The sequence below is a fragment of the Apis mellifera genome, linkage group LG8 (assembly GCF_003254395.2).
Source record: "Apis mellifera strain DH4 linkage group LG8, Amel_HAv3.1, whole genome shotgun sequence".
In the NCBI taxonomy this organism is placed as follows: Eukaryota; Metazoa; Arthropoda; class Insecta; order Hymenoptera; family Apidae; genus Apis; species Apis mellifera.
Window position 1 is genome coordinate 11460247 of NC_037645.1, and position 26778 is coordinate 11487024.

The following is a 26778-nucleotide window of genomic DNA, read 5'->3' on the forward strand; positions in this document are numbered from 1 at the left end:
ATTCGACCATTAGCCTCAAAATGGCGATTTTTACTTTTTCACTCGTGCTCGATGGTTTTCAAGATCGCGTTTCATCTTTTCCTTTTCGCAATTCTTTCCTTTCTCGAGGAGAGAAGAAGAGAGGAGGATTTAACAGATAAAAGCGAAAGGGAAGAAATTTTGTTTGTAATTGTACATCGATATTTTAAATTGAAATTAATTTAATTTTACAGAAATACTAGGCTACATACATACATATCAAAACATTTGAATATATTCTATAGGAATATATTTTGTTTAAAAAAAAAACATTGCTTTAACTCTTTAATTGATTTAATAATAATATAAATTACTAAAATTACTAAAATTATAGGCCGATATCGAACAACGATTTATATGCCGATTAAAATAAAAGTAAAATAGATACAATGAAAAAATTTCTTTTAAAATAGAAATATTATAAAATTCATTTTATTTCTCTCTATTACGAAATGCACAGTTTGTCGGCCAACTTTTATCCTATTTTTCTACGAGGTAAAAAGTTTCATTTTCACCACTATTCTTCGAGTGAAAGAAGAACTTCGTCTAATATAATATATCTCTAATTAAACCTTTCATTTCTTCCAATTCCTCGTCGAAAAAGTCGAGCAAAACGTTGACGAATACAGCGATCGAGTTTTAATTTAATAAATTTTAAAATTTCTTCAATAAACTTTACTCTTCTATACTTTCTGTAATTTATAAAATAATTAGAATCACATTGTCCATTATTAGTTATTAATTTCGATTTTTTAAAAATATTTTTCTTTTCTCATTAAAATCTAAAAATATACTTAATACAGTTTTAATTTAATAAATTTTCAGATTTCTCTAATAAACTTTACTTTCTGTAATTTATAAAATAATTAGAATCACATTGTCCATTATTAATTATTAGTTTCGATTTTTTAAAAATATTTTTCTTTTCTCATTAAAATCTAAAAATATACTTAATACAGTTTTAATTTAATAAATTTTCAGATTTCTCCAATAAACTTTACACACTCTTCTATACTTTTTGTAACTTATAAAATAATTAGAATCACATTGTCCATTATTAGTTATTAGTTTCGATTTTTTAAAAATATTTTTCTTTTCTCGTTAAAATCTAAAAATATACTTAATACAGTTTTAATTTAATAAATTTTAAAATTTCTTCAATAAACTTTACTCTTCTATACTTTTTGCAACTTATAAAATAATTAGAATCACATTGTCCATTATTAGTTATTAATTTTGATTTTTTAAAAATATTTTTCTTTTCTCATTAAAATCTAAAAATATACTTAATACAGTTTTAATTTAATAAATTTTCAGATTTCTCCAATAAACTTTACTTTCTGTAATTTATAAAATAATTAGAATCACATTGTCCATTATTAGTTATTAGTTTCGATTTTTTAAAAATATTTTTCTTTTCTCATTAAAATCTAAAAATATACTTAATACAGTTTTAATTTAATAAATTTTCAGATTTCTCCAATAATCTTTACTCTTCTATACTTTCTGTAATTTATAAAATAATTAGAATCACATTGTCCATTATTAGTTATTAATTTTGATTTTTTAAAAATATTTTTCTTTTCTCACTAAAATCTAAAAATATACTTAATACAGTTTCAATTTAATAAATTTTCAGATTTCTCCAATAAACTTTACTCTTCTATATTTTCTAAAATATAATAAAATTTATAAAATAATTTATAAAATTAATTAATTTATAAAATAATTAGAATCACATTGTCTATTATATTAGTTATTAGTTTCGATTTTTTAAAAATATTTTTCTTTTCTCGTCAAAATCTAAAAATATAATTAATACAGTTTTAATTTAATAAATTTTCAGATTTCTCCAATAAACTTTACACACTCTTCTATACTTTTTGTAACTTATAAAATAATTAGAATCACATTGTCCATTATTAGTTATTAATTTCGATTTTTTAAAAATATTTTTCTTTTCTCATTAAAATCTAAAAATATACTTAATACAGTTTTAATTTAATAAATTTTCAGATTTCTCCAATAAACTTTACTTTCTGTAATTTATAAAATAATTAGAATCACATTGTCCATTATTAGTTATTAGTTTCGATTTTTTAAAAATATTTTTCTTTTCTCATTAAAATCTAAAAATATACTTAATACAGTTTTAATTTAATAAATTTTCAGATTTCTCCAATAATCTTTACTCTTCTATACTTTCTGTAATTTATAAAATAATTAGAATCACATTGTCCATTATTAGTTATTAATTTTGATTTTTTAAAAATATTTTTCTTTTCTCACTAAAATCTAAAAATATACTTAATACAGTTTTAATTTAATAAATTTCCAGATTTCTCCAATAAACTTTACTTTCTGTAATTTATAAAATAATTAGAACCACATTGTCCATTATTAGTTATTAATTTTGATTTTTTAAAAATATTTTTCTTTTCTCATTAAAATCTAAAACTTCGTCTCAAAAGCGATATTCCAATAAAATCAACGAGATGTTTCTCGAGATATTTTGCAAAGCTCGATTCAAAATAAAATTAATCGTCTCAAAAACTCGATATTTATTCCAAAACGAACGAGTTTCTCGAAATATTTTGCAAAGCTCGATCGAGACGAGGCGATGATACGCGAGTTGTAGCTAAAAACTAAGGAGTTTCCTTCCTTCGAATTGAAAAATGCCTCCACCCTTCTTCGCCTCCTTCATTAATTTCCCCGGCTTGCGGCTAAGTGGCCTCCTCCTTGATAACTGTTTTCTTCCTTTTTCTCCGCCCAACCGCCCATCCTCGGCCGAACAAAGAAATCGAGGGACTCGAGTTTCCATTAACATCGCCGGTCACGCGACCATCTTCCTCTTCGATCGATCAATGGTTTATATCGAATGGATGATAATGAAACTTTTATCCTTTTATTTCGATATAAATCGATGTAAGTTGTTCCACTCGACTCGTAATGCGTTTCGCGTAAAATAATTGAAATCGAAAGGAAGAATGAGTTTTTTTTCTTTTTTTGGAATATTGGATGATAATGAGTAGAAGAGTATAATTAAATGTGTCTAAAATTCGACGATTTAATAAATATAATTATCGATAATGAAAGTTCATTCAAACATAATAATATGTTTATATAATAATTAAAAAATTGAAAGGAAGATTGAGTTTTTCGAAATATTTTGCAATATTCGTCGATTTATTAAATATAATTATCGACAATGAAAGTTCCATAACAATATGTTTATATGATAATTAAAAAATTGAAAGGAAGAAATTTTGAATTTTTCGAAATATTTTGCAAAATTTAATAAAATAATTATCGATAATAAAAATTCCATAACGATACATTTATGAAATAATCGAGGAATTGAAATCGAAAGGAAGAATGAGTTTTGTTTTTTTTTTGGAATATTGGATGATAATGAGTAGAAGAGTATAATTAAATGTGTCTAAAATTCGACGATTTAATAAATATAATTATCGATAATTAAAGTTCCATAACAATATGTTTATATAATAATTAAAAAATTGAAAGGAAGATTGAGTTTTTCGAAATATTTTGCAAAATTCGATTATTTATTAAATATAATTATCGACAATGAAAGTTTTATAACAATAGATTCATGAAATAATTGAGGAATTGAAATCGAAAGGAAGAATGAGTTTTTCTTTTTTTTTTTGGAATATTGGATAATAATGAGTATCTTAAATATGTCTAAAATTTGTCGATTTTATTAAATGTAATTATCGACATGAAAATTCCATAACGATACATTCATGAAATAATTGAGGAATTGAAATCGAAAGGAAGAATGAATTTTTTTCAAAATATCAGATCTAATAATAAATAAAAGATAAATAAAAGAATTTTTAAATATTTTTAAATATTTTTAAACTTTGTCGATTTTATTGAATGTAATTATCGAGAATTAAAGTTCCATAACAATATGTTTATATAATTAATTAAAAAAATCGAAGCAGAGAATAAATTTTTCGAAATATTTTGCAAAATTCGATTATTTATTAAATATAATTATCGACAATGAAAGTTCCATAACGATACATTTATGAAATAATTGAGGAATTGAAATTGAAAGGAAAAATGAATTTTTTTCAAAATATCAGATCTAATAATAAATAAAAAATAAATAAAAAAATTTTTTAAATATTTTTAAACTTTGTCGATTTTATTGAATGTAATTATCGACAATGAAAATTCCATAACAATAGATTTATGAAATAATTGAGAAATTGAAATCGAAAGGAAGAATGAGTTTTTTTCAAAATATCAAATATAATGATAAAAGAATAAATAAAAGAATTTCTTAAATCGTTAAACTTCGTCGATTTATTAAATATAATTATCGACAATGAAATTTCCATAAAATTATGTTTATATAATTAATTAAGAAATCGAAGGAGAGAATAAGTTTTTCGAAATATTTTGCAAAATTCGTCGATTTATTAAATATAATTATCGACAATGAAAGTTCCATAACAATATGTTTATATAATAATTAAAAAATTGAAAGGAAGAAATTTTGAATTTTTCAAAATATTTTGGAAAATTCAATAAAATAATTATCGATAATAAAAATTCCATAATGATATATGAAATAATTAAGAAAGGAAGAATGAGTTTTTCGAAATATTTTACAAAATTCGTCAATTTTATTAAAATAATTATCAAAAATGAAAGTTCCATAACGATACGTTCACGTAATAATTAAAAAATCGAGAGAAGGAATAAGTTTTTCAAAATTATTAAAATAATTACCAAAAATGAAAGTTTCGTAACGATACGTTCACGCAATAATTAAAAAATCGAGAGAAGAAACGAATTTTTCAAAATTATTAAAATAATTATCAAAAATAAAAATTCCATAACAATACATTCACAAAATAATTAAGAAATTGAAAATCGAAAGAAAGAATAAAGTTTTTCAAAATATAGAATCTAATAATAATTAGAAGAATAAATAAAATATTTTCCAAAACTCAAATTCATCAAAATTTCCAACACGTAAATACATTCGCGTGAATTTTTCTTCTCGCGATTAATTAAGAAACCGAGGGAACAAAGTCGAAAAAAAGAATAAGATTTTTAGAAATATTAATCGAATTCAAACGGAAGGGACACTTTGGAAAATTTGTCGATTCCATTTATCACTTGTAATTATTCCCCTTTCTCACAGCGAACGTATTCGAATGTGTAACGATTAAATGATAAAATTCCGGTGGACGTGCGGGGAATAAATTTTAATTAAACGGCGTACGAAACGTTAACGTATGTATAAATCATCATTAGGGATAGGCGCGGGCAGAGGGTGGAGGATGACACGTATTTTAACATCTAATGTTGTTTCCCTTGTGCTCGTTTCCGTTCACTGTCCACAGTGAAAACGGGTTAAACAAGTAGAACGTGTGTGAGAGAGAGAAAGAGAGAGAGAGAGAGAGAGAGAGAGAGAGAGAGAGAGAGAGAGAGAGAGAGAGAGAGAGAGAGAGACAGAAAAAAGATGACAGCGAGGGGAGGGAAAAACAACGGTTGTACAACGGTGCGAAAAAGGGACACGGGGAGATGAAAGGAATCGACGAAAAGTGAAGTAAAAGAAAAAAGTGGAACGAAAATTTTGGACATCGAACAATAGAGAAAGGAAAAATTACACATTTTCGGATATTTCATTGAAAGATTTCGAACAGAGAGAATTGAACGAATGGTATTCGTTTCTTTGATGAAGGTCTCCATTATAATCGATTATACTACTCGCTTCGTCTGCCTTGGAGGATCTGACGTTTGTAAGTATTGGAACACTTGTAAAAAGTAAATGATCCAATCGTTGTCATCTCAAATGTGTGAAGTAAGCAGTCTAAAATATCTATAATCATTCTTTTCTCCTCTATGTAATATATTACACGTGGTTATACTACTTCTACCTTGAAAAATCTATTGTTTATAAGTATTAGAAAATGATGTAACAAATTATTATTCTATCTGAAATCTGATAAATTAAAGAGTTTAAAATATCTTTTCTTCTCTGTGCAATACATTATATATGGTTATACTACTTGCTTCGTTTGCCCTGGAGAATCTGTCGTTTATAAATGTTAGAACATTTGGAGAAAATAAATGATGTAACAAATTGTTATTATCCTATCTCAAACCTTGTGAAATAAGCAATCTAAAATATCTATAATCATTATTTTCTCTTCTGTATAAGACATTATACATGGTTATACTACTTGCTTCGTCTGTCTTAAAAAATTTGTGATTTATAAATATTAGGAAATAAATTATATTATAGAAAATAATATATACTTAAAATACACTTATTATAGAAAATAAATGATTTAACAAATTGTTATTATTCTATCTTAAATCTTATGAAGTAACGAATCTAAAATGTCTATAATCGTTCTTTTCTCCTCTGTGTAATACATTATACGTGGCTATACTACTTGCTTCTTCTATCTTGAAGAATTTATCGTTTATAAGATATATTAGAAAATAAATAATCTAAAAAATAATTATTCTATCTGAAATCTGGTAAATTAAAGAGTTTAAAATATCTTTTCTTCTCTGTGTAATACATTATACGTGGTTATACTACTTGATTCTTTTTGCCCTGGAGAATCTGTCATTTATAAATGTTAGAACACTTGAAGAAAATAAATGATCTAACAAATTGTTATCATCTCAAATGTATGAAGTAAGCAGTCTAAAATATCTATAATCATTCTTTTCTCTTCTGTGTAATAAAATATCTATAATCGTTTTTTGTTCTATGTAATATATTATACGTGGTTATACTACTTGCTTCGTTTGCCCTGGAGAATCTATCATTTATAAATGTTAGAACACTTATAGAAAATAAATGATCTAACAAATCGTTATTATCCTATCTCAAACTTCTTCTGAAATAAGCAATCTAAAATATCTATAATCATTCTTTTCTTTTCTGTGCAAGACATTATACATGGTTATACTACTTGCTTCGTCTTCTGCCTTGAAAAATATCGTTTATAAGATACATTAGAAAATAAATAATCTCAATAATTATTATTCTATCAAAACTTTATTCTCTAAACTTTATGAATTAAGGATAATCTAAAATATATCTATAATCATTCTTTTCTTCTCTATGTAAGATATTACACGTGGTTACACTACTCGCTTCGCCTTCCTTGGAAAAATCATTAACTGTCATTAATCTGTCAAGTATTGGAAAATAAATGACCTAACAAATTTTGTTATTATCTGAAATCTTGTAAACTAAAAAGTCTAAAATATCCTATAATCATTCTTTTCTCTTCTACTTAGCAGTACATTATACATGGTTATGCTACTTGCTTCGTCTTCTGCTTTGATGAATATCATTTATAAGATACATTAGAAAATAAATAATCTAAAAAATTATTATTCTATCAGAAACTTTATGAATTAAGGAAAATCTAAAATAATCTATAATCATTCTTTTCTTCTCTATGGAAGACATTACATTGTGGTTATACTACTCGCTTCGTCTTCCTTGGAAAAATCTGTCATTAACTGTCATTAATCTGTCAAGTATTAGAAAATAAATGACCTAACAAATTTTGTTATTAATTACCCTATCTAAAATCTTGTAAACTAAAAAATCTAAAATATCCTATAATCATTCTTTTCTCTTCTACCTAGCAGTATATTACATGGTTATACTACTTACTTCGTCTTCTGTCTTGAAGAATCTGTCGTTTATAAGATACATTAGAAAATAAATAATCTCAATAATTATTATTCTATCTGAAACCTTATGAATTAAGGATAATCTAAAATAATTTATAATCATTCTTTTTTCTCTATGTAAGAGATTACACGTGGTTATACTACTCGCTTCGCCTTCCTTGGAAAAATCTATCATTAACTGTCATTAATCTGTCAAGTATTGGAAAATAAATAACCTAAAAAATTTTGTTATTATTATCCTATCTGAAATCTTGTAAACTAAAAAGTCTAAAATATCTATAATCATTCTTTTCTCTTCTACTTAGCAGTACATTATACGTGGTTATATTACTTGCTTCGTTTGCCTTGGAGAATCTATATAAGTATTAAAACAATTCTAATGAATTATTATATTATCTAAAATATCCTTCTAAATTATGAAATCTAATAAGCAGATATCACTTTAACTATCCAAATATTCAATATCATTGAACCATACCTAACAAAAGAGAGATTTAAAATATAGAAATATCTCTAACTCTAATTAGAAAATTTCTATTGATCTAAGTATTAATAAAGAACAAACGCGGTCGAGTTCATTAAAGTGATGCTCCTGGATGCCAAAGATGGACGTCGAAAAATCCATACCATCGAGGACAGGGTCGAGGAAGGCGCATCAATCACTCCGATTCTTCTTCCAGGGATAATGCCTGGACTGGCAAAAGGCACTCTTACACCCACTTTTCGTTCCTCGATTCCTCCTCCAAGAATCATTTCTCGTACTCGTTTAATCGATTCGATTCGCGCTCGCTTAAGAGAAAAATTTCTGCAGAACATCGAGGTTAACAAAATGAACAAATAAATAAAGATACGAAGAAGAAGGGGAGAGAGAAACAACGAGGGGGAAAAAAAGATCCGCGAATTATTATATCTCTAGTTTGTTTGGAGTGAACGTTTGTTTCCAGTACACGACTTGCGTTTACCTCCCGTTATTTAACTTTTCCAACCCTCCAGGTTGTATGAATCCGGTTGAATAATTTAAAACTACCTGAATTCCCACTGTTTCCAAACTGTTTTCCAATTGTTTTTCTCCTGTTTGTGAAAAAGAATTGTGAAAAAAAAAGCTCCCCTGGAACAAGTTTATGAATTATTTTCACGTGTTTAATTCCTCCCCTCTCCAAAAAATTTTAAGTTCGAACGAGTTACATTCAAAATCTTGTGCAAGAAGAAAAATTTCTCGCATCAAACCAAATATTATAATTTAACTTATTCAATACGAGCATTCTCCTTTTTCGACTTCTCTTTTCGTATGAAAGCGTCACGGATTTTAAGAAAATTGCTTTCGAAGAAATCTCTCCTTCTATAGCCGTAGTTCGAACCGTATCCCTCGAGATGGAGCTATGAATCAGAAATCACTAGAGACAAAGTAAATACGTGCTTCTCGTCCGCCATGTTGGAAAGTAGAGATGAAATTTCCATTCGAAAATCCTTTGCGGATGAACTTTGGAGCGAAAGTTTCATTTTGTCAACTTGCGATAGATTTTATAATTCTTTTTCGTGCAATAGATTTGTAATTAATTTTGTATTGAAATTTTCATTTCTTGTATATGAAAAATTTTTTTCATATACAAGAATTCGAGAAGAAATAATTCCACGAATTGAGGTTACTTTTGCGGAGGATTGTAAATTGTGTTATTACAGTGATTCGGGTCAATGATTCACGAGGCACGTACGGTGATGTGCGACCGCGAGAGATCGTTGGGAAAACGTTATACTCGTGTCGAAAGTGTTTGATTGGGAGGAGGGGAAAGACCGCATTACGCAGTCATGATTGATATGTTGGACTTGGGTAAACGAAGGGAACCTTGGCCAGTTTCATGTCCGCACAGTCTATATTGATACTCGAACGTAAATTGAACGTTCGAACGTTTACAAATATCGTATCGATGAAATAATTTTCGTTCGCTTAACGTTATTATCGATAAGGTTCGTACTTCGCTTTTTAAAGATGTCGTATGAAAGATTCATACGAGTGTAGGAAAATTGATGGCTTGGACGAGAGGTTAGAGGAGTGGTTAGAGGAGGATAGAGAGTCTTTCGAAGATGGCGCCACGAGCGAATACGCTTTCGACGATCGGATTATTTATACCGTTTCAATTTATCGAAAATATTTATAAAATTACAGTTGTACAAAAAATATCAAATATATGAAAAATATGGATATTTGAAAATGTAATTGAAAATATGGATATGAAAATTGGATATTTAAAATGTTTAATTGGACGAAAGATTGGTTAGAGGGAAATAAGAAGTCTTTCGAAGATGGCGCCACGATCTTTGAGCGAATATGCTTTCGACGATCGGATTATTTATACTGTTTCAATTTATCGAAAATATTTATAAAATTACAGTTGTACAAAAAATATCAAATATATGAAAAATATATGAAAATTGGATATTTAAAATGTTTAATTGGACAAAGGATTGGTTAGAGGGAAATAAAGAGTCTTTCGAAGATGGCGCCACGATCTTTGAATATTCTTTCAATGATAAACGTATGGATGGACGAAAGATCGGATTATTTTTAATTTATGATTATTTTAATTGAAATTAAGTGACAATTTATCGAGAATATTTATAAAATTAAAGTTGCAAATAAAAAATGTGATATTATGAAAATTAATTGAACGAAAGATTGCTTAGAGGAAGATAAGAAGTCTTTCCAACATGGCACCACAATCTTTGAATGTGCTTTCAATAATAATTGAATGGATTGATGAAAAGTCAAATTATTTATAAGGTTTTAATTAAAATTAAAACAATTTAATGAAAATATTTATAAAATTAAAGTTAAATAAAAAATATGTGATATTATGAAAATTAATTCAACGAAAGATTGCTTAGAGGAAGATAAAGAGTCTTTCGAAGATGGCGCCACGATCTCTGAATGTGCTTTCAACAATAATCGAATGGATTGACGAAAAGTCGAATTATTTATAAGGTTTTAATTGAAATTAAGCGACAATTTATCGAGAACATTTATAAAATTAAAGTTGCATAAAAAATATATGATATTATGAAAAATGTATGAAAATTAATTGGACGAAAGGTTGCTTAGAGGAAAATAAGAAGTCTTTTGAAAATGGCGCCACAATCTTTGACTGAATATACTTTTAATGATAAACAGACGAAAAATTGGATTATTTATAACGTTTTAATTGGAATTAAGCAATTGAAATTTATCGAGAACATTTATAAAATTAAAGTTGCACAAAAAATATCAAATATGTGATATTATGAAAAACGTATGAAAATTAATTGGACGAAAGATTGCTTAGAGAAAAATAAGGAGTCTTTCGAAGATGGCGCCACGATCTTTGAATATTCTTTCAACGATAAACGTATGGATGGACGAAAGATCGGATTATTTTCAATTTTATGATTATTTTAATTGAAATTAAGCGATAATTTATTGAGAATATTTATAAAAATAAACTTGCAAATAAAAAATATGTGATATTATGAAAATTAATTGGACGAAAGGTTGCTTAGAGGAAGATAAAGAGTCTTTCAATCTTATCAAATTAAAGTTACAAATAAAAAATACGATATTAATTGGACGAAAGATTGCTTAGAGAAAAATAAAGAGTCTTTCCAAGATGGCGCCACGATCTTTGAATATTCTTTCAAGCGGATGGATTTATTTATCGAGAATATTTAATTTAAAATTAAAGTTATAAACAAAAAAAATAAACATTAACAGTCACAACAATTGATGAATCAACAATTACTAAATTCAATTATACCTAAGTATTTCCCTATTATACCTTATAAAACGTGGTAGAAGGACGATAACGAGATCATTACGAGAGACAATAATTACAAACCGAAACGAAATTCATGTCCGAAACAAAACGGGCCGTTAACGAGGGAGGAGTCATCATCTGTTCTTCCCTTTTCTTTTTCTTTTTTTATTTTCGTTTCATTAATTACAATGGAAAACCCTTTATTATCTTCTTATTTCTCTTCCGCGAGAAACGAGGACGTGGCCGCCTTTCATCAATCCTTCACCAATTCGAAAAGATTGGATCGAAAAGGAAGTAGATATTGTCTTCTTCTTTGCCGCTTCTTTAACCCTGTACATATTAATATATATAATTCCTCTCCTCTCCTCTCCTTGCCTCGTCTAATTTCACTCTGCCTTTCCAAGCAATCCAAACAATGGTACGATGGAACAGAATTATATATATATTTATATATATTAGGGTGTCTCATAAGTTTCTTACGCACCAGGAATGACTTTGAACTAAGTTATTTTCATACGCAGACTTATCTATTAGCCATTTATGGCGATTTCATCTTTTAAAGTACGTTTTTCTTTTAAAAGTTTTTTTCAATATGAATAGCCAATAAAGGAAGTATTTGCAACGTATTATGCTTTAATGCTTTAAAAAAGCAATAATTTATTGAGAATATTTATAAAATTAAAGTTACAAAAAAAAAAAATAAAAAATACGTGATATTATGAAAAATGTATGAAAATTAATTGAACAAAAGATTGGTTAGAGGAGGATAAGGAGTCTTTCGAATATGGCGTCACAATCTTTCAATATTCTTTCAAAGATAAGCGGATGAATTGACGAAAGATTGGATTATTTATATCGTTTCAATGGAATTTATCGAAAACCTTTATAAAATTAAATGTTGCACAAAAAAATATCAAATATATGAAAAATATATGAAAATTGGATATTTAAAATATTTAATTGGACGAAAGGTTGCTTAGAGGAAAATAAGAAATCTTTTGAAAATGGCGCCCCGATCTTTGAATATTCTTTCAACGATAAATGGATGAATCGACGAAAGATCGGATTATTTTCAATTTACGACGTTTTAATTGAAATTAAGCAACAATTTAATAAGAATATTTATAAAATTAAAGTTACAAATAAAAAAATATCAAATATGTGATATTATAAAAATTAATTGAACGAAAGATTGGTTAGAGGAGGATAAGGAGTCTTTCAAAGATGGCGCCACGATCTTTTGAAAATGGCGCCCCGACCTTTCAATCATAAGCGGATGAATCGACGAAAGATCGGATTATTTTCAATTTACGACGTTTTAATTGAAATTAAGCAACAATTTATCGAGAATATTTATAAAATTAAAGTTACAAATAAAAAAATATCAAATATATGATATTATAAAAATTAATTGGAAAGATTGCTTAGAGGAAGATAAGAAGTTTTTCCAAGATGGCGCCACGATCTTCGAATATTCTTTCAACGATAAACATATGGATCGACGAAAGATCGGATTATTTTCAATTTACGATTATTTTAATTGAAATTAAACGATAATTTATAGAATATTTATAGGAATAATAGAAATTATTTAATCGAGAACTGTATCTCATCCGACCAAGATGAACTAATTTTACATGATCGTTCGTGGAGAATGAAAGGGAGAGGAGGAGATAAAATGCAAGGACCTAGGCCTAGGCCATGGCCGTTAACGAGCACGGCGTGCTTTCAGTTTCCACCCACAGTGGCCACCCACAGCGAGACGAATCGAGAACTAAGCAAATAAACGCCAACAATATAAACAAGGAAGCTTCCTAACACATGGAACAAGGAAATAAATTAATCTTGAACAACGGAACAACATTCATTTCGTGTCCAAAAAAAAAAAAAACTTATGAGACACTATAAGACATATACATCGTATCTCCTTTGATCAGGGATTGAATGGAAAGAAACGTGTGAAATAATCACGTTTCATTTTATTTGGAACGCAAGGCAGGGATGGGATTAAGAGCGAGGATAAGAAAAGGATGACGAGATTTGGTGGAGGAGAAGGAGAGAGAAAGAGAGAGAGGTATAATAGATAAGGGCAAGTTTCTTAGGGCGGCGAGGAAAAAGGGAAGACGATGAATCAGCTTGACAAATTTTCTCACGTGTGCCGGGGAACGAGTGCCGTTGACGCGGAATTGTCTGCCAAGAATTCACTCTTTCGGGAGATCTCTCGTGGAGAGATCACGACGTCTGGCGAGACACAGAAGGAGAACGTCTCTTTTCTTTTGTCGGGTCGGGTAAAAAAAAAAAGAAAAAAAAAATGGAATTCTGGAACGAATTGGGATTGTCGAAGGGGCGATGAACGGATAAAATAATTTAATTTAAGGAATTGTCATTAATCGTATTATGTCTGTTATAGCAAGTAAGAGTTTAAATGTTATTTTAAGAAACTTGATTATTAATTTAAACACTTATTATATATTTATTATAAGCAAGTAAGATTTTGAATATTAATTAAAGAAAGTGAATTATTAATTTAAACACCTGTTATAACTATTATAAGCAAGTAAGATTTTGAATATTAATTAAAGAAAGTGAATTATTAATTTAAATGCCTATTATAATAGATAAGATTTTGAATATTATTTAAAGAAACTTGATTATTAATTTAAATATCTGTTATAGCTATTATAAGCAAGTAAGATTTTGAATATTAATTAAAGAAAGTAAATTATTAATTTAAATGCCTATTATAATAGATAAGATTTTGAATATTATTTAAAGAAACTTGATTATTAATTTAAATACTTGTTATAGCTATTATAAGTAAATAAGATTTTGAATATTATTTAAGGAAGTGAATTATTAATTTAAATTAATATTATAATTGATAAGATTTTGAATATTATTTAAAGAAACTTGATTATTAATTTAAACACCTGTTATAGCTATTATAAGTAAATAAGATTTTGAATATTATTTAAGGAAGTGAATTATTAATTTAAATGCCTATTATAATAGATAAGATTTTGAATATTATTTAAAGAAAGAAATTTAATTATTAATTTAAATACTTATTATACTCATTATGGTAGATAATATTATTAATTTATCTATTATATCTATTATAAATATAAATATAATATTTATATATTAATATATAAATAATTATAAATATTTATTGTACTTATTATAGCAAATAAGATTTTGAATATTATTTAAAGGAATTTAATTATTAATTTATGTTAATTTTAATTATTAATTTAAATATTATTATACCTATTATATCTATTATAGCAAATAAGATTTTAAATATTATTTAAAGAAATTGAATTATTAATTTAAATACCTATTATAATAAATAATATTTTTAATATTCCTTAAAGAAATTAAATTATTAATTTAAATATTTATTATACCTGTAATTATATCTGTTATAATATTATTAATAATTAATATAATATTATAAATAATATTATTAATTTAAATATCTATTATACCTATTACAGATAATGTTTTTAATATTATTTAAAGAAACTTAATTATTAATTTAAATAGCTATTAAACCTATTATAAATAAGATTTTGAATATTATTTAAAGAAACTGAATTATTAATTTAAATACCTATTATACATATTATAATAGATAATATTATTAATTTAAATATCTATTATACCTATTACAGCAGATAATATTTTTAATATTCCTCAAAGAAACTTAACTATCAATTTAAATATCCATTACACCTATTATATAACAGATGATATTTTTAACATTCCAAGAAAAAGAACAAATTACAATAAATCGAGAGACAAATCCTTTTAAATAATCACTCGAATATCCAAAATTAATTATATTATATCCATTACACCAAACAATATCTTTAATAATCTCAGAAAAAAACTAATTAGAAAAAAATTAATCAAGAAATTATTCATTTCCAGATCGATATAAACGATTTCACAACCTCAAACTCTCGCTCACTTCGGATAAACGAAAAAATTTCCACGATAATCTCTTCTCAAAGGGTGGATAAAAACATCTTCGAAATACCTGGATTCGTGATCGATCCGCCCACTCTCAATTAAATAAACCGATTTCGTTCGTAAGACCGTTCGATTCGTAAGAAGGGAAAAAACCGAATGGCGGTCGGATAAATCGCGAATCCTCTGATTCGGAACAAATTAAGAAGGAATGTTGTCTCTTCTATATATATATATATATATATATATATAAAAGAGATGCGGTCTCCGCAGTGCCGTAGAAAATCAATCGAGGGAGGAGGGGGAAACGCGTATCTTCGCCACATACCAAGCTCCCCTCCCCCCTCCCCCCTTGGATAGAAAATAACAATTTATTCGACTCTAAAAAATAGATTTTATTATCCTTCGTGGTGTGTGCCAAGTGTGTGTATATTGTCTCTCTTATCTCTTGTGTTCTTTTATTTAGAAAAAAAGGAGAAGAAAAACACATAGATCGAAGAAGAAGATTGAGAATAATCCATCGAAGATCATTGAAGATAATAATGGATTTTTAATTTCCAAAAATAAAAAAAAGAAGAAAAAAAAGAAAAGATCGAAGATAAAGATTAAGAAGAATAATCGAAAATATTAATTTTTGCGAAAAAAACGAGATTTAAAATATCGATTCCTTCGGATTTTCAATTTCCAAAAATAAAAAAAAGAAGAAAAAAAGAAAAGATCGAAGATAAAGATTAAGAAGAATAATCGAAAATATTAATTTTTGCGAAAAAACGATATTTAAGATATCGATTCCTTCGGATTTTTAATTTCCAAAAATAAAAAAAAGAAGAAAAAAAAGAAAAGATCGAAGATAAAGATTAAGAAGAATAATCGAAGATAATAATTTTTGCGAAAAAACGATATTTAAGATATCGATTCCTTCGGATTTTCAATTTCCAAAAATAAAAAAAAGAAGAAAAAAAGAAAAGATCGAAGATAAAGATTAAGAAGAATAATCGAAAATATTAATTTTTGCGAAAAAACGAGATTTAAATTATCGATTTTCAATTTCCAAAAATAAAAAAAAAGAAAGAAAACACATATAGAGAATTAAAAAGAATAATCCATCGAAGATGATAATTTTTACGAAAAAGCGATATTAAGTTGAGAACGTATCCAATTTTTTTCGTGGATAATTTTAATCTTGAAAAAAAAGAAAACAAAGAAAAAAGATTTTATTATCATTCGTGATATATACCAAATGTATATATATATATATATATATATTTCTTATTTGAAAAAAAAGAAGGAGAAAAACACGTATAGATCGAAGAGAAGGATTAAGAAGAATAATCCATCGAAGATATTTCGTAAAAGCGATATTTAAGTTGAGAAATCGATTCCTTCGTATTTTCAATATTTCCAAAAATATTGCACTGAGAGATGAACTTTCAACGTTTGCCACGCGAATTGGATCGCGTAAATCGAATCAAATCGATCCGAAATTTTCGCCGGGAAAGTTTTCATTTCCGTAGCTTTGAAAAATCAAGATCCCATTTATTTGCTATGCGACGGCGTTTTAACCTGCGTTTTGCGTGGCACAATGCTTGCGCTCTGTAAATATATATCTCGGTTCGCACGGAGGACGGTCAGTGGTCTGGCGAGGCTGCTTAACTTGGCACCGAGCCAAGCCAAGTAATCGTACACGCGTAAAGGAAAGAAGAATCTTCTATTATTTTCTTGATCTTTGGAAAATCGGTATCCCGAATATATTTTTCCCAAGTTAAACTTTCATTCCTTTGTTTTTACTTGTTACACATTCTCCCTGCCGTTTTAAATTTAAATTTTCTCCTCGCGAAATGAAACAGCCTGCTTATTATACGGGAAAGAAAAAAAAAGAGAGAAAAAGTTTATTCAACGGCCTCCTCTATGTGCGCTCTATATGCGCCCTTTAGCCTGAACCACGGCCAGAAAATTCTAAATAAAAAAAGTCTGTTTTAAAAACGAATCACCCTTCGTAAGAAAATCTTGATATAATACTCCTGGCTTATCCGTAAATTTCTAACACTCTCGAATTTTTTTTGAATTTTAATCTTGAAGAAAAAGGAAAAACAGATTTTATTATCATTCCTGATGTATAGTGCGTGTATATACATATATTTTATTTGAGAAAAAAAGAAAAGAAAAATACGTATAAAAGAAAAAAATTAAGAATAATCCATCCAAGATATTAATTTTTAGAAAAATTATAATTTTCTTTATAGATAAAGAAAAAGAAAAAAATAAATTCTATTATCATTCCTAATATATATACGTGTATATATACAAATCTCTTATCTCTTGTGTTCTTTTATTTGAAAAAGAAGAAGGAGAAGAAAAGTACATGTAGAAGAGGAAGATTGAGAATAATCTATGAAAGATATTAATTTTTGGAAAAAGTGATATTAAGTTGAGAACGTGTATCCAATGGAGGTTGGTTCTTGCAAGATTTCCTTTGGGTATTTTAACTTGGGGAAAGGTTGCAGAACTTGCAAAGCGGAGGTGTAAAATGGTGGTGGAATTTCCAACAACTTGGGCGGAGATTTTCGAAATTTAATCGGCTTGTTCTCCTCGACACTCTGCTCGAGAGAACGAAGCGGCGAAACGATAATTTCGTCGCATATGTTTCGCCCGAATTAATCATTTCGATTTAAATTTTAACAATCGCACTCGTTTAATATTCATTTTAATGCAATAATAACAAGATTAACTTCGTTACGCAAATATTATAATCACTTTGATCGTGTATTATATTATATTATTTTATTATATTCGTCGCATCAACGTGCATCGAAATTATTACAATTTCCCCCCCCCCCTCTGAAAATTAATCAACAATCTCCCGTTCAAATTTTCCGAAAATTGCTATTTTTACCGATCCAATTGATCGGAATATAAACCGAAACCGTGTATTTTCAGAAATCACGCATTTTCGGATTCTAATCTAATAATCCGTTCGATTAGAAAAAAAAAAAGTTCATCGATGAAAAAAAAATGGAATCGAAGTGTCGAGAAACATGAATAAATTTCATTGTATTTTCAAATCTATTGTTACAAAATGATTACAACGTTTGATTCGAAAGGAAAATGTTCGTTAGAAATTTCAAGAATAGCGAGCGAATGAGAGAGAGAATGACAGAGAGAATGAGCGAGAGAGAAAGAATGAGCGAGCGAGCGAGAGAGAAAGAATGAGCGAATGCACGAGAGAGAAGGAATGAGCAAGCGAGCGAGAAAGAAAGAATGAACGAGCGAGCGACAAAGAAAGAATGAGCGAGCGAGAGAGAAAGAATGAGCGAGCGAGAGAGAAAGAATGAACGAGCGAGAAAGAAAGAATGAGCCAGCGAGCGAGAAAGAAAGAATGAACGAGCGAGCGAGAGAGAAAGAACGAGCGAGAGACAAAGAAAGAATGAGCAAGCGAGCGAGAGAGAAAGAATGAACGAGCGAGCGAGAGAGAAAGAACGAGCGAGAGACAAAGAAAGAATGAGCAAGCGAGCGAGAGAGAAAGAATGAGCGAGCGAGCGAGAAAGAAAGAATGAGTCAGCGAGCGAGAGAGAAAGAATAAGTGAGCGAGTGAGAGAGAAAGAATGAGCCAGCGAGCGAGAGGGAGGGAGAAAGAGAGTGAGCGAGCAAGCGAGAGAGGGAGGGAGGGAGATAGAGGAAGTGTGTTCAAATCGAAAAATGGCGTGTAACAAGGTTGAAGGAGGGAGGAGAGGAGAAACGGAAACGAGCGCTCGAAAACTTGATTTCCCTTCCGCACCGAAAATTAATTAATTCCTTGCCTATTTCGCGTAACGAGAACCCCATTTTCATTGCTAAACGTAGAGAAAATTTGATCGTTTTGATTAATTCTCGTTAATCGTTCATTTATATGTTTATTTATGAAACTTTATCGATTATTTATTTTCGTTTTATATAATTAATCTTACTTCTCGAGGTTTCTCTCAACGTTTTCTTTGTTTCAAATATTCAAATTGTTATACTTTCTTGCATTTTGTCTGCATTTCTTTATTTTAATGGAAATTTTCGTTAAGAATATTTAATTATTATGCAAAATTTTGTTCTTGAAGATTAGAAGTGATAAATTATAATATCTTGTTATATGTTTTCAATTGGATTCTTTTTAGCATTTTTAAGGAGCAACTTGCTTACAAATTTCTATTAAAAATATTTAATTCATATTGTAAATTATTCTTAACTATATTCTTTATTAATAAAAATTTTTAGCATTTTTAAGAACCAACTTGCTTATGAATTTTCATTAAAAGTATTTAATTTATATGCAGAGTTTTATTCTTGAAGATTAAAATTGATAAATATTGACATTAATTCTTGTTGTAAGTTTTTAAATGGATTCTTTATTAGTGAAAATTTTTAGCATTTTTAAGGACCAACTTACTTACAAATTTTCATTAAAAATATTTAATTCATATGCAGAATTTTATTCTTGAAAATTATAACTGATAAATATTGACATTAATTCTTATTGTAAATTGTTATTAACTACATTTTTTATTATTGAAAATTTTTAACATTTTTAAGGACCAGCTTGCTTTTCCATTAAAAATATTTAATTCATATGCAGAATTTTATTTTATTCTTGAAGATTATAACTAATAAATATTGACATTAATTCTTGTTGTAATTTTAATAATTTTTAAGGAAAATTATAACTGATAAATATTGGCATTAATTCTTATTGTAAATGTTATATTTATATTATATTATAAATGTTATTAACTGTATTCTTTATTAATAAAAATTTTTAACATTTTTAAGGACCAACTTGCTGACAAATTTTCATTATTTATTTCCAAATTGAATTCATATTCAGAATTTTATTCTTCTAAGATTATAAGCGATAAATATTGGTATCGACCTTAATCTTCATTAATCGTTTTTTAATCATTTAAATACGACATCTTATCGATTATTTATTTCCGCATTATATCATTAATCGAGATTTCTCTCACTAATCCAAAAATCGTTCAATTATCACACTGCGTTTCTTTATTAACAAAAATTAAAAATGTTTAATTCATACTCAGAATTCTATTCTTGAAAATTACAACTGACAAATATTGACATTAATTCTTATTATAAATTATTATTAACTGTATTTTTTATTATTGAAAATTTTTAGCATTTTTAAAAACCAAATTTTCATTATTTATTTCAATATTTAATTTATATGCAGAATTTTATTCTTGAAAATTACAACTGATAAATATTGACATTAATTCTTGTAATTTTTAGCATTTTTAAGGACCAACTTGCTTACAAATTTTCATTAAAAATATTTAATTCATAAATTTTATTCTTGAAAAAAGACATTAATTCTTATTGTTATTAACTGCATTCTTTATTAATGAAAATTTTTAAGAACCAACTTACAAATTTTCATTAAAAATATTTAATTCATACTCAAAATTTTATTCTTGAAAATTACAACTGATAAATATTGACATTAATTAATATTGTAAATTGTTATCAACTGCATTCTTTATTAATAATTATTAATAAAAATTTTTAATATTTTTAAGGATCAACATGCTTACAAATTTTCATCATTTATTTCAATATTTAATTCATATTCAGAATTTCATTCTTGAAGATTATAAATATATCGACCGCTCTAATTTTTAAGGACACCAAACTCGCTCGCGAATTTCCATTAAAAAATATTTAATCCTCTTTACTCACTTTAATATATACACGAATTTCTATTCTCGAAGATCCCTTTTGAACGATTACAAGCGATAAATATCGCTATTGACGCGGTAAATATTTGCAAAAGCGAAGGGAGGGGGGGAGAGGATGTAATTGATCTTCCCTTTCCAATGGAAAAAAAAAAAGAGGGGAGAGGAGGGGAGAGAAATATATCACGGTTCGGATAAATTACCCTTTGTAATCCACGATGAAATACGATACAGTGTAAGTGACGCATATATATATATATGTAACCAGCCTCGTGCACACCATTGCCTTTCCATTTTTTCATTTTTTTTTCCTTTATTTTCGATTCCTCGAATGAATGTACGAAAAATTATTGGCACGCGATCCGTGAACGAGATAATAAACGAGATGAAAGAGGAATCGTGCTCTATATATATATATATATATATATATTTATTTAATTTTATTTTATTTACAATTCCTTTCAACCAACCTATCCATTCTCTCCCATTGTTATAAAATTAATTTCGCATCACGAATAATTTATCGATTTCTCCCTCCCCTCCCTGTTGAAAAATTACCTCTTCGTATTCCAAATTTTATTCATTCCACTATTTTTCATAAATGTAATACTTTTTACAAATATATATATATAGTATATGTATAGTATAATATATGTATAGTATATGTATATATAGTATATGTATAGTATATGTATAGTATAATATATGTATAGTATATGTATATTATAATATATGTATAGTATATGTATATTATAATATATGTATAGTATATGTATAGTATATGTATATTATAATATATATATAGTATATGTATAGTATATATATAGTATATGTATATTATAGTATATGTATATTATAGTATATGTATATTATAGTATATGTATAGTATAATATATGTATAGTATATGTATATTATAATATATGTATAGTATATGTATATTATAATATATGTATTGTATATGTATAATATATGTATATTATAGTATATGTATAGTATATGTATATTATAGTATATGTATATTATAGTATATGTATAGTATAATATATGTATAGTATATGTATATTATAATATATGTATAGTATATGTATATTATAATATATGTATTGTATATGTATAATATATGTATATTATAGTATATGTATAGTATATGTATATTATAGTATATGTATATTATAGTATATGTATAGTATAATATATGTATAGTATATGTATATTATAGTATATGTATAATATAATATATGTATAGTATGTGTATATATATATATATGCATATATAAGACACATCGAACACCACGCTTTTTCCTATCGCACTTTTTGTCTGGAAAGTTTGATCCAGTTCTGGTCAAGTCTCTCTATTTGCCTGCGCACAATCCAACAAATTCGAAAGCGTTTCGGTGCGAAAACAAGGATAAGAAATACGCGCGAAGCTAAGAGACGAGTATAAGTTTGGAACGAGAGGAAGAAAGAGAGGAAGTTTATCGATCCATAGATTCATAAAAATATATGTGGAGAGAAAGATGGTGAATGTTTAAATAATTTAAAAAATTAATAATTAATAAATTAATATTGTTAGATTGTTGATCGAGATTCGAAACAAATGAATAAATTTCGTTCTCGAAATTCGCAAGGATCGATAATCGATTTCAAGCCAAATCGTTTAAGAAAATGTTGCGTAATAAAATACGGAAAAACATATGAAAGAGATGGAAGCCAATTTTCTCCAGGATACGAATAATAATAATTTTCGATCATTATGATGCCTTTTATAAATATCTCTAATACAGTTACAATTTCACACGGAATATTTCAGCCTTTTTCTCGTGATGGTAAGAAGAAAAAAAGGAATTTATGTATTTTTTCATGGTTGAAAGATGAGTTTAACGTAAATTTCCATCTGATTATCGTTTTATATAGCGCCGTTTATTAGTCGAATCTCGTATTATTGAAACTACGGCACGTTACGATAGAATTTAATAGGGAGGGTCGTGGTTTAGTATCATGGAGAACGCAACGCGGCATAACGGCACTTAAATTGTGTAAATTCTCGCTTCGAATCATAATATCGTGAGTTAAAACTGAAAATTTAAAACTGTATTTTTTAATACAAAATATTCTTCGAATTTTAATCTCCGAAGAAAGAAATTTAGAATAATGGATGAATATTCGTATCTAAAAAAATCGATATAATCTGATTATTTATTTTTCTTTAAATATATCGAATCAAAAAATAAAATAAATGCAAAAAGAAAAAAAGAAACAATCTCGATGCAATGTTAATTAATTATGTTAACATATTCTCTAAATTTTAATTTTAAGTATAAGAAATATCGAATCGACAAATAGAATTAATTACGTTAACATATTCTCCAAATTTTAATTTTCGAAAAGAGAAATTAAAAAAACGAACAAATCGTAAAAAATCTATCTAAAAAAAATCGATATAATCTGATTATTTATTTTTCTTTAAATATATCGAATCGAAAAATAAAATAAATGCAAAAAGAAACAATCTCGATGCAATGTTAATTAATTATGTTAATATATTCTCTAAATTTTAATTTTAAGTATGAGAAATATCGAATCGACAAATAGAATTAATTACGTTAACATATTCTCCAAATTTTAATTTTCGAAAAGAGAAATTAAGAAAACGAACAAATCGTAAAAAATCTATCTAAAAAAAATCGATATAATCTGATTATTTATTTTTCTTTAAATATATCGAATCGAAAAATAAAATAAATGCAAAAAGAAACAATCTCGATGCAATGTTAATTAATTATGTTAATATATTCTCTAAATTTTAATTTTAAGTATGAGAAATATCGAATTGACAAATATAATTAATTACATTAACATATTCTCTAAATTTTAATTTCCCAAGAGAGAAACTAAGAAAACGGACAAATATTCATATAGAAAAACCGATATAATCTGATTATTTATTTTTCTTTAAGTATAAAAAATATCGAATCGAAAAATAAAATTAATTATGTTAACATATTCTCCAAATTTTAATTTTTGAAAAGAGAAATTAAAAAAACAAACAAATCGTATCTAAAAAAAAATCGATATAATTTGATTATTCATTTTTCTTTAAGAATAAGAAAAAATAGAATTAATTATGTTAACATATTCTTTAAATTTTAATTTTCGAAGAGAGAAATTAAGAAAACGAACAAATATTCGTATCTAAAAAAATCGATATTATTCATTTTTCTTTAAGTATAATAAAAAAATATCGAATCAACAAATAGAATCAATTATGTTAATATATTCTCCAAATTTTAATTTTCGAAGAGAGAAACTAAGAAAACGAACAAATATTCGTGTTTAAAAAAATCGATATTATTTATTTTTCTTTAAATATAAGAAATATCGAATCGAAAAATAAAATAAATACAAAAAGAAACAATTTCTGAATTTTAATTTTCGAAGAGAGAAATGGGCACATATTCATTTAAAAAATAATCGACATAATCTGATTATTTATTTTTCTCTAAGCATATGAAATATCGAAAAATGGAATGGATATAAAATGAAAGAAAGAAAGAAGGAGATGGATAGAGTCTCTGTGCAACGTTAATTAGAAGGCGGGCAGTTTATGCCGTGCACATAACCTCAAACTGCTTGTTGCAGGCAATACGGACACCAGATTCGAGTATTGGTAGACGGCAGACTCGGTTGGTAACGCAGAGGACAGAGATTATCCCGTCCTCCCCATTAATAATCGTTAACCCGTTAAACCGAATCCGTATATCCCATTTAAGGGAGTGTAGAGTTTCGGCCTTATTGGAACGAATTAATCTTGAGAAACCGAACACACTGGTGGACAAATGGACGAATCGTTTGTATCCAAGCTTAATTTCTCGACCAACTACCAGCTCTCTTCTTTCAGGGAGAAATATCTCGGGATATTTCGTGGTGATCATTATCATTTATCGATTAGTTCAAAGCTTCAGATTTACGACACTCTCTTTTTTCTATTGGAATAAAAAAAAATTTATACATTTAATTCGAGTAGAGAGTTCAAAAATTCGAGGAGAAAGATAGGTTATAAAATTCAATTCGATGGAATTGAACGTATAGAAAAAATTTTAAAAGTTGGAAAGTTCGGTTTTTATAATAAGTTTTAATATTCATTGAGAGTTATTTACGAAGGTTGAATTTATTTACATAAAAATCTATTTATAATCGATGAGAAATTTCCTCGTCGATTGGCAAAATTTCGATTTTCGATTTAATTTTTAAATATGGAACTCGATCCCTCGATTGTGGATCAAATTTTATTTAAAAGAATCCCGAGAAATTTACAGCGTATTTTTTCACACCGTAGAATTTAATATCGTGTAAATGGAACTGGTCGTGTTGGTGTGTACGAGTGGGAAAATACGCGTGTACTGGTTTCAGATAGAAATTCGTATCAACGAGGTCGAGGCGCGAAATAAGAGAGGCAAAGGAATTTATCAAACGTGACGGTTGGTTTTGTTGTCGTTCGAAGGGAAAATTTCGAAAATCTGCGAAATTGGAAGCGGAAGGGAAAGGGAGGAGTTGGAATTTTTTGATGCATAGAAAATCCGTGAGAAGAGTAACAGAGAAAAGTGTAATATTGAATAATTGAGTAACAATAAAATTTGCATTTAATAAAGTAGGGATATTGAAACTTGATCTCAATATGGATGGTCGAATGAGGATTTTCTTTTGTATTTTAAGTTTTAATTTGTAAGGAATAAGCGCCAAAAAATTAGGATCCAAATTTTGCAATTATAAAGTAATAGTAATGAAACTTAAAAGAGTTTCTTTGTATTGATGAATAAATGCTCAAAAATTCTTAAATTTTACACTTGTAAAAAAGTAATAGTATTGAAATTTAAAAGAATTTTTTTCTATTGATAAATAAATACCCCAATCTTATACAATAATAATCCAAAAATTTCTAAATTTTATATTTACATAATAATAGTAATTTTGAAATTGAAATTTAAAAGAGTTCTTTTGATAAATCTTGATTGATGAATAAATAAATTTATAAATTTATAAATATTTAAAAATTTATAAATTTTACACTTGTAAAGTAATGATATTGAAATTTAAAAGAATTTTTTTTCTATTGATAAATAAATACCCAAAATTCCTAAATTTTATACAATAGTAATCCAAAAATTTCTAAATTTTATATTTACATAATAATAATAATTTTGAAATTGAAATTTAAAAGAGTTCTTTTGATAAATCTTGATTGATGAATAAATGCTCAAAAATTCATAAATTTTACACTTGTGGAGTAATAGTATTGAAATTTAAAAAAATTTTTTTTCTATTGATAAATAAATACCCAAAATTCCTAAATCTTATATAATAGTAATCCAAAAATTTCTAAATTTTATATTTACATAATAATAATAATTTTGAAATTGAAATTTAAAAGAGTTCTTTTGATAAATCTTGATTGATGAATAAATATCAAAAATTCCTAAATTTTACACTTGTAAAGTAATAGTATTGAAATTTAAAAGAATTTTTTTTCTATTGATAAATAAATACCCCAAATCTTATACAATAGTAATCCAAA

At 26.8% G+C, this 26778-nt stretch overlaps 1 protein-coding gene across 1 annotated transcript in view; it reads right to left on the reverse strand.

Annotated features, from left to right (window-relative positions):
- LOC551016 (midasin) overlaps positions 1-26778 on the reverse strand; it is a 114686-nt gene that overhangs the window by 23231 nt on the left and 64677 nt on the right. The window lies entirely within an intron of this gene.